Here is a 9811-nt window from a genome sequence, read left to right on the forward strand (position 1 = left end):
TCTTTCTTTCTTTCTTTCTTTCTTTCTTTCTTTCTTTCTTTCTTTCTCTCTCATTCATTTATTTCTCTTTCACTTATGGTTTCTCTTCTGTAAGAAACTACCAGTATGGAGATTTTCTTTCTCTCTCATTCTCTTACTTCCTTGCCTCTTTCTCTCCCTCTCTCCCCCATTCCAAATCAGCACATCTTCCATAACTTATATTAGCTAGTTACTGGGGAGCATTGATTGGTTCTTTGACCTGTAGTGTTGACCAATTTTTTGTTAATTAGTTGGATGAACACAAAGAAATCCAAATGTAACATCTAGAAGGTAAAATCAAATCACTGAATCTTTCCAAACCTGAAATCCCCCATCCATAAAATTGACTTGCTTATTCTTCCACTGTCTATTCAATAAGGATGCTGTGGAGGAATGTATTTTGGAGAAATCATATATAAATTTACTAGATTGATGATCATGATTCTTATTTCCCCATATGCTAATGAGAACTTGTATGTCATAATCTAAAGGATTAACTTGCACTGGTAGTATATATATCAATCACCAACTTCCATTGGAACTCTGTGGTAAAATACTGTACTTAAAGGAGACTTCAGGAGACACACCATCTACTATCATAATGTGAGCAAATTCTGTGCTACTTCAAATATTTCTCCCTGAGAAGAAATAGAGCATATGAATGAGGGCAATATCATGATATGTAACATGAAACTCTAAAAGATCCTTTATTTGAACTCCATGAAAACAGAGAATTAAAACAAAATACTTATATAAAATTAATCTGTTGGGACTTATTTTGTATCAGTAACATTTTTTTCATATATATATATATATATATATATACAATATATAAATGTATCTTTCAGAAGCTTCCCATAACAATCTATTAAAAATAGTGAGCATATGCATACAAAGGTCCAATTCACATACTTTTGCATACATATATGGGAATTAAAATATATATGATATTCATATATACATATATGTATGCCCAGAAAACAAATATGATTCTAGTCCACATGAATGGCTTTGTTATATTGTACACTTGTATTATATGTTATTATAATTTGGAGTTCTATAGTCTTATTAGGATCAGCTATCTGAAAGTAGTATATCTTCGATTTTTACCTCCAATTTTGTTCCCTTTATATTTAATTAACTATACTTTTTTCTTTTTATTCCTAGGTCCTTTGCTACCGCTAAATCTTGTTCATTACTTCAGCAAAATCATTGCTCTTATCATTGTGGATATGTCACTGTGGACAATTCTCATATATAGAGGGAATTATTGTGCCAGAACACCTCAGTGACAAGATCTTTTGACCCTAACTCCTATACTCCATAGATCACATTATATTGAAACACTTTGAGTTCATTTGGAAGATAATTTTTAATAAATATGGAAATCTGTTTTGCTATTTCAGTCTTTCATATTTAAATTTTATCTATGTTGGCCCTGAAAAGGAAAACTGAACCCTGTGTTTCATGCCAAAATGGGAAAAATATTCTTTAGTAACACGTAAGTACCATATGTAGATACAAAGGGAAGAATAATGTTATAGAATCATAGAAAATTATATTTATAACAATTGTGACATCAAAAAGCTGAGAGGAAACCACTTTTATTTACTCACAAGCTGGTAAATATACTCAATTCACAATGGATTTTTATTTTATTTATACTTTGTTGGTCCTGTGTCTACAAAGCCATGGGAACTTTGGACAGAGTTAAATCATAAAGCTTACTTATCTTAGAAGTACTAAGTATCTAATTGACTACTACATTTACAAAATTCAGAATTGCTCTATTGAAACATGGTCTAAAACTATGTAACATAGATAACATATTAATTTAGCTTATAATTATATTCAAATGCCACAAATAATTTTGATGTAAAAGAACACAATATTACTCCCTCTGGGAGTGTTCATAAACCCTAAAGAACAGCTAAAAAGTCATTATCCTAACAGAATATGAGAAGCCAAGGTCCATTAGTTTTGTATTCGTCTCATTTTCTATTCCTCCTTAATGAATAATGATATAGATTCAAAAATAATTTTTGGTGGATAAAATATATTGAAAGGATTGTAGTGGCAGAATGTTTAGGTCAAGATAGAAGACTAACAAGAAAAAATTTTCCATAGGGCAGAGGCCATATTTGAAGTTGACTAATCAATTAGATTTGTTCTGAATGACTGATCCATGTCAATTAGGGGTTAAAATAAAAATAACAGTTGATACTATGGTCTCTCACTTCAAAATTTATAATCTAATTTAAAAGACACATAAAACAATAATAAAAAAGGCCTTTTGTGATTATATACTAAATTGTATAATCTAGAATTTTATTGCCAATGAATTTTTTTTTAATTTTTAAAACTTGTTCTGAACTTAAGTAAATCAGAATTTGTTTCAGAGAGAAAAAAATTAGATAATTGCACAAGAATCTACAAAACTATTGTGTCCAACTTGCTATTTCATTTAAATAAATAATAAAGTTATCATGTTGCTTTCCTATTTCTTCCCACTCCCTCCCTAGAGACAGCTCCCATTAGACAAAAACACATATGTAGATAGATATTAATATAGATAGACCTAGATCTAGATAGATATGCATTTATATATATAATATGTATATATACATATACACACATTATATATATAAAATCTCTCTATGAATGTTTCTATTTATCACTTCTTTTCCTGGATAAATATAGCATCTTAAAATAATTTTGCTGTTAATATATTCAATATTCTCTTAGTGCTGCTCTTTTTTGCTCTTCATTATTTTGTGGAACTATATTCAGGTTTTTCTAAGATCATTGAACTCATAATTTCTTATATCACAATAGTTTTCAATGGAACTTTTAAAAATTGAGAGATGAATGAAAGTTGTTTTATCCAGGGAAAATTTGAATGGATTTAGAGCTAGGTCTTACTAAGTAAGTAGAATGTAGAGATCTAGGGGAGAACAATTGTTTTTATTAGAGGGTGAAAAAAAGAAGAGCATAATAACTTCTAAAAAACAAAGTTCTAAAACTTCAAAAATGTTCTCTCAGAGAGTATTATATAAGAGATAATATTGTATGGAAAACTTTGATGAAAGAAAAACCCTACCATTTATTTTAGTTTTAGTTTTTTCTAACCATTTCAGTGTACTTAAATAGAAAAGTTTACAGTAATATTGAAAGCAGTTATTTTAGAAAATTAAAAAATCATCATTATAAACTAAGCCTAAATTTGGAAAATAGAAAAAAAAATATTTAAATTAGAATCAAAGAAAGGCCTTTGGGTATAATCTAAAAAATGATTCAGTGAAAAATAATCTGAAAAACCAATATTTTAACCTAGTACATAAGAAAAATATAAGAAAAAGAGCTCAAAATATTGATCAGAATCCCCTGCCACCCCCCCCCAAATACAGGTAAAATTGATAGAAAAAAGGTAAAGAAGAGAACATACAGTTGATTAAATAAATGTTATCATCTGCTAACTGTATACTTAGCAAATAAAATCATAACACAAATTTGTTATGGCACAATTTATTTGACTTTAGAACAGCTGAGGTGCTTTTGGAATTTCATGAGGTCACAATGTCGATGCAAATCTATTACTTTGTAATGTTGATACCAATTTCAATCATCAGTAAGTTTTCTGTTATAAATGTTTCCTACTCATCTTTCTACTTTATTTGTCACAATATATAAGAATTTGTGATAGAATTTAAGTACATAAGGATTAAACTGACATCTGGAAGTCCATGCCAATAATGTTTCAAGGAAGAGCTATCTAAAAAAAATGTCTCATGTAATTTTAGAGGATAGTAAAGAAAATAGGCCATGTTATTATGCTAATTCCTAGTCAATAAACTTGTACACATAAAACCTGTCAAACTTTAGTCAATTAATTTCAACCTTTTGGGAATTCATTTGAAAAGGGAGGGAGCTACACTAAATATTCACGATATCTTGCAACTCTGTGATATTATAATGTTTATTTCTCTATGATTCTTGGTTCATAATCTCATCTTCAGGAATCTCTTAATAATGAGGAAAAAGGAGGTTATTATGACCATCAAAAGAAGCAGCAACTTCAATAACACAGAGGACCATATGTTAAATACCTGTCAGGTGCCTTAGATTAGATTTAGAACTAGAGATACAAAGGAAAAAATTTCAAAAAACAAACAAAAAAATTCTTGTCCTTGATGAGATAGTATTCTAACTAGAAAAATTATATGCACATATGGAGGTAAAACTTACTGAAAAAACACAGATAAATTAACCTTAGAGGAAGATAAACTGTAAATTTGAATAATCAAGAATTGTGTCATGGAGCAAGGTTTTTTTTTTTTAATCTGAGTCTTGAATGGAAAAAAATGGACTTCAGGATGAAAATGTGAGGAGGGAGTGCAGTCTAGGTAGGTGCAACACAATGAAATGGGATCAAGATTGGAGCTGGACTATTGTTTTTAAGGGAAAAGAATGAGGCTAGAATGGTTGTAGTGGGGAAAAGAGTAATGCATAGGAGTAATTTATGAGTAAGCCATAAAGGTAGGATGGGGACAGATTGTGAAGTCATTCAAATGTTAAACAGAACAATTTATATTTGATTTTAGAGGTAATGGGGAACCACTGGATTTTATGTATGTGTGTTGGAGGGAGAATGGCATGATCAGTAGTCATGTGAATGATGGATTAGAATAGGGAAGAAAAAGAGTCAAAGCAAAGGTAACTGAGAAGGAATAGTCGGTTAGGTAGGAAGACAATCATGAGAGCATAGTGTGACAAAAAATATCAGAGGGAAAAGCATCTCATGGAGGAGAAGATAAGAAGATTATCAAATAATAAAGAAGTCAAATATGAGCCAAGTACTGAATTCTTTGAGAAGGAAGGGACAATGTCACCTAGAAGCTAGTAGAGAATAACCAGCATGATCAGAATTAAGTGATATATTTTGATATACTGAACTTAAAAAAAGATGGGATATTTATAAGTGGTGATAATTAAGAAAAATTATCAGGATGTTGCAGTAAGAAGTAAAGAGTTACTTGATTGCTTTTGTAGGCAACTCCATTCTTGAGAGCCTTTATACCAGAATCCTCTGTTAAGCATGTGAAGCAAAGAAATTATAATTATGCTTCCTCTGAAACCCTTGACATTTACTTTTCTAAAATTTGGGGTGGGCAGCTTGATGGATCAGTGGATAGAGTGCTGGGCCTAGAGTCAGGAAGATGTGAATTTAAATCTGGTCTCACACATTTACTAGCTGTATGGCTCTGGGCATGTCACTTGACCTCTATTTGCCTTAATTCATTAGACAAGGAAATGGCAAACCACTTTAATATCTTTGACAAGAAAACCCCATAGATAGGTCCATGGGGTCACAAAAAGTCACAAATGATTAAATGATTCATCATCAAAATCTAGGACACATTCAAAACTTGATGCATCTTTCTTCTGTTGTTTGTCCATCATTTTCAAAGAGGACCAATGACATCACAGGGTGATGAATTGGCTCATGTGTGAATCGGATTTAAGTGAGGCAGAATTACATAAAGTCATCCATCTCAATGTCATTTCTAGCGTCATCAAAGTCCAGTGAAAAGATAAAAATGAGGATGACTGACAATGGCCTGGTATGCAATGGATGATCTTGGCATCTTCAATATAGGGTGGCATAGCACCTGCTTCAGTCACCTTCATGATGACTGGAGTAAATTGTTCTCATACCCCTTTTCCATCAGGGGAAATCTTCATATGTTTGGGGTAGACATACTCTTAATTCACTGACAGTTGTGTGGGCTTTCACCAACCCTCAAATTATCAAGTATTCCAGAGTGTGGCTACTGCACATGCTACTGCTGCTTGGATTCACAGAAAGGAGTTGGGTGAAGCTATATGCCAAAGTTACATGAGGAAGCCTGAAAGGGACTTGGCAAGCCCTCACACTAGAGGTGCTAGTTCTCCTTGAACACCCCTTTCTCCCACCTTATCAATCAATATACAAGTATTTATAAAATCCTTTCTATATGTGGGCCCTTGTACTAGGCACTGGGGATATAAAACAAAGAATTAACGATTCCCTATTTTAAATAAAATTACATTCTAATGTGTGAGGCAAGAAAAACATAATAAAACCACTCAGCATAAACATAAGTTAAGCACAAATTATGCAAAGTTAAATACAAAGCAGTTTGAAAGGGAGCACACTAGTAGTGCATTATTATTAGGATGTGCTTCATGCAGCAGAGAGCATTTGAGGTACACCTTAAAGAGAATGAAGAGCTTTATGAGGCTACAGTAAGAGAGAAGTACATACTATTCATGGATGATGGATGCCAAGGGATGGGGATAGGAAATGTAGCATTGTGTATGAGGACTACACATTTTGGCTGGATCACAGAAAATGAATGTTCCAGAAGGTTGGATAATTGGGCAGAGTACCAACTTCTCCCCAAAGTTCCTATTGTTTTTATATTCAGGAAGCATTTCTTCTGAGTTCATTAAAATTTGGTCTTGCATATCAGTAGTGTATGTTGAGGCTTCTACTAACTGAAGAACAAAATTATCATTGAGGAAGCCCAAAATTTAATGGCTGATGTGCTTTCAGCAGCATGAGAGCCCCAGCTGAATTAAAGACAACTGAAATTACACATAATAAACATACTATGTTTCCATGCCAGGCTTTTGATGTTTCCTGAACTCTTCAGCTATTTCTTCCTTTCAGCTTCGAAGTCTGTAGTATACTCTCACAGCAATACCACTTCTGCTTTTTCCCTCTTTTGAATGGCATCTAATTATTTTCCTCCAGTAGTTTCTCTCCTGTAGTTTCTGGATTTTCTCCCATGAATGTTACTTTTTAATGTACAACACTAATCTTACCATCTCATTCTTTCTCTGTTTGGTTTATAAAAATGAATCACAGTCATGAAGTATTTTGGTAATGGAACCAATCAATATTTTAATGGTAAATAGGCAATCATTTTATTTTTTTAAATAACCAGTCATTTGACTTTAAAAACAATCAGTGGATTTGGGTGAAAAACTTTCTAATTAATTATTTTGAAAAAATATATCTGAACATACCATCACTCATTCAGATATGTTTGTATTGTAAATATCTGAACACAATCTTCATCTGAATCACAGATTAGAATGTGGCAGGCCTAGGTTCTCTTCTAATCCCCAACTGCCAATAGTTACACTATGATTTTCATTAAATCATTTTAGCTTTTCTGGGACTCTGCTTCCTCATATAGAATATGACTAAAATGTTTTTTTTTTTGTTTTCTTTTTAAGAGCAATCAGGGTTAAATAACTTGCTCAAGGTTACACAGCCAGTTATTTCTGGGTGTGGTGCTAAGTATCTGAGTCCAGATTTGATCCCCAGGTCATCCAGACACTGGAGCTGGTGCTCTTACTCGCTAAGCCACCTGGCTGCCCCTGAGCAATTCAGGTTAAGTAACTTTCTCAAGGTTACACAGCCAGGTGTTTATGGTTGGGTTTTAAGTGTCTGAGCCCAGATTCAATCCCCAGGTCATCCCAGCACTGGACCCAGTGCTCTCACTCGTTGTGCTAACTGGCCGCCCCTAAAATGTTTTTTTCTAATATTAAACATTCTATGATTTACTGACTCTAGGTATGATTCTATTTCTCTAAATCAATTCCAATCAAGTCTTTAGATTAGTTGAATGAAACACATAGGCCATCTAAAAGTTTCCTTCCTTCTGTGAAGTTTTGGTATTCTCAGTGATCAAATAGTCACAATTTTGCTAAAGTATTAAAATGCTTATATAGTGGAGCAAAATGTAGTGTAGAAGAATTTCTATTATACTCCTGGGCCTTCTTTTCTCTTCCTTCTATACTACCTCACTTGGTGATCTCATGAATAACAATGGATTTATTTATCCATTCTCAATTCTACTTGTCAAATCCCTAACCTCTCTATTGGCATCCAGCTTAATTTCTCCAACCTCACTATTCAAGCTATTCAATCAAGTTTAGTGGCTTCCTCTCACCTAGATGATTAAATATAAAATCTTTTATGTGACATTCAAAACCCTTCATAACCTAGATTGTTTTTCCCTAACTGGATGTCCTGTAGACATCTGCAGCTTAACTCAACATGTCTAAAAATGAACTCATTATATATACCCTTAAACTCTCTTCTCCTATTACTTTCATTTTTACTGTAGAGGGCAACACCATTCTCTCAGTCCTTTAGGCTAGCAACCTAGGTGTCATCTACCTCTTCTCAATATCTCTCACCCAATTATATACAATCTGTTATGAAGGCTTGTTGATTTCATCTTTGTAATGTTTCTCAAATTCACTCCTTTCTCTCCTCAGATACTGACACTGCGCTGACTGAGACCATGCATCACCTCATGCCTGCACTATTGCAACATCCCATAGGTGAGTTTGTTTGATTCAAGTCTCTTTACACTTCAATACATCCTCCATTCAGCCAATAAGTGAATTTCATAAAGCACAAGTCCAACTATGTTATAATACTACTCAGTAAACTTCAAGTGACTCCTGTCACATCTGAGATCAACACTTTGTTAAACTTTCAAATCTCTTTATAATGTAGGCATCTTCAAACCATTCCAGGCTTTTTACATCTTACTCCTACCTACATATCCTTTGATCTAGTAAGAATGATCCTGCTATTCATGAATAACATACCCCATCTTTTGGGTCCAAGCGATTTCTCTTTCTGTCTCCCAAACCTGTCATATCCTACCTCCTCATCTTTGCCTTCTGGCTTCCTTTAAGTCTCAACTGAAATTTTATCTTCTAAAAGAAGCCATTCTCACTCCCTCTAAATTCTAATGCCATCACTCTCTCAATCATGTCCTATGTACCCTGTATACTGCTTATTTGTTGATGTTTGGTTTATTGTTTCCCATTAGAATATGAGTTCCTTGAAGACAGAGATGGTCTTCTGCTTTCTTTTGTATCCTCATACCTGACACATAGTCTTTAATAATGTACCTTATAAATATAATAATATAATAAAATATTGATCTTAATGAATTCTTAATAAATGTTCTTAAATATTTATTTGCTGACTGATTAAAATGTATACATGTATAAAGGTTCCTCTGACTATCATATCTAATATGTCTTGTGGAAAAACTTAAAGAAATTAAATAAAATTAAATTAGGAATCAATAGCATCTATGATCTGATCTCATGACAGGATTTCTTGAAATGGACAAATATCTTGATCATTCCAAAACATAAAACTTAAAAGTTCCAAAATTACAAAAAAAACAACAACAACAGAAGAAAGTGAAAATAATGCTTGTTTTCCCACAAAAGTTATTATTTTTTCAGGAGACTTTTTGGGAGAGATTTTCTACCCCAAAATATCAAAAAAAATTATACCAACTTATAATTTTAAAGTAGGTCATATTTTGAGTCTAATTAAAGTGCCATTTTGTATTGCTTCAGTAGAAACTCCTGTGACTAATTAATATAGTAGTGCATCTCATACTTCACTTGTTTTGTGCTTAGACAAGTGAAGCATTTGAAATGTAAGGTGAGAAATTAGCTAAGAAATACTTGATACAGTTTGGCAGACTTAAAGTTTAAAATATTCTAATCATTAAAATCTATTCCTAACCTTCTTAATTGGAATATTAGCATTTTAAATTTATAAAGTAATTTGCAGTCATCGAGCTCTATACTTCTATGAGCTATGTAAAAAACAACTATTATCACTATCTTTACCATCATAAAGCAGAGAAGTTACCATCTTGTCACTTTCTCTCTCTCTCTCTCTCTCTCTCTCTCTCTCTCT

At 32.7% G+C, this 9811-nt stretch overlaps 1 pseudogene; it reads left to right on the forward strand.

Annotated features, from left to right (window-relative positions):
• The window catches only part of LOC138171069 (KH domain-containing RNA-binding protein QKI pseudogene), a 51529-nt pseudogene that overhangs the window by 34125 nt on the left and 7593 nt on the right, over positions 1 to 9811 (forward strand).

The sequence above is a fragment of the Petaurus breviceps genome, unplaced genomic scaffold (assembly GCF_028583685.1).
Source record: "Petaurus breviceps papuanus isolate PSGF00001 unplaced genomic scaffold, PetGlider_PUasm1.0 41, whole genome shotgun sequence".
Lineage (NCBI taxonomy): Eukaryota > Metazoa > Chordata > Mammalia > Diprotodontia > Petauridae > Petaurus > Petaurus breviceps.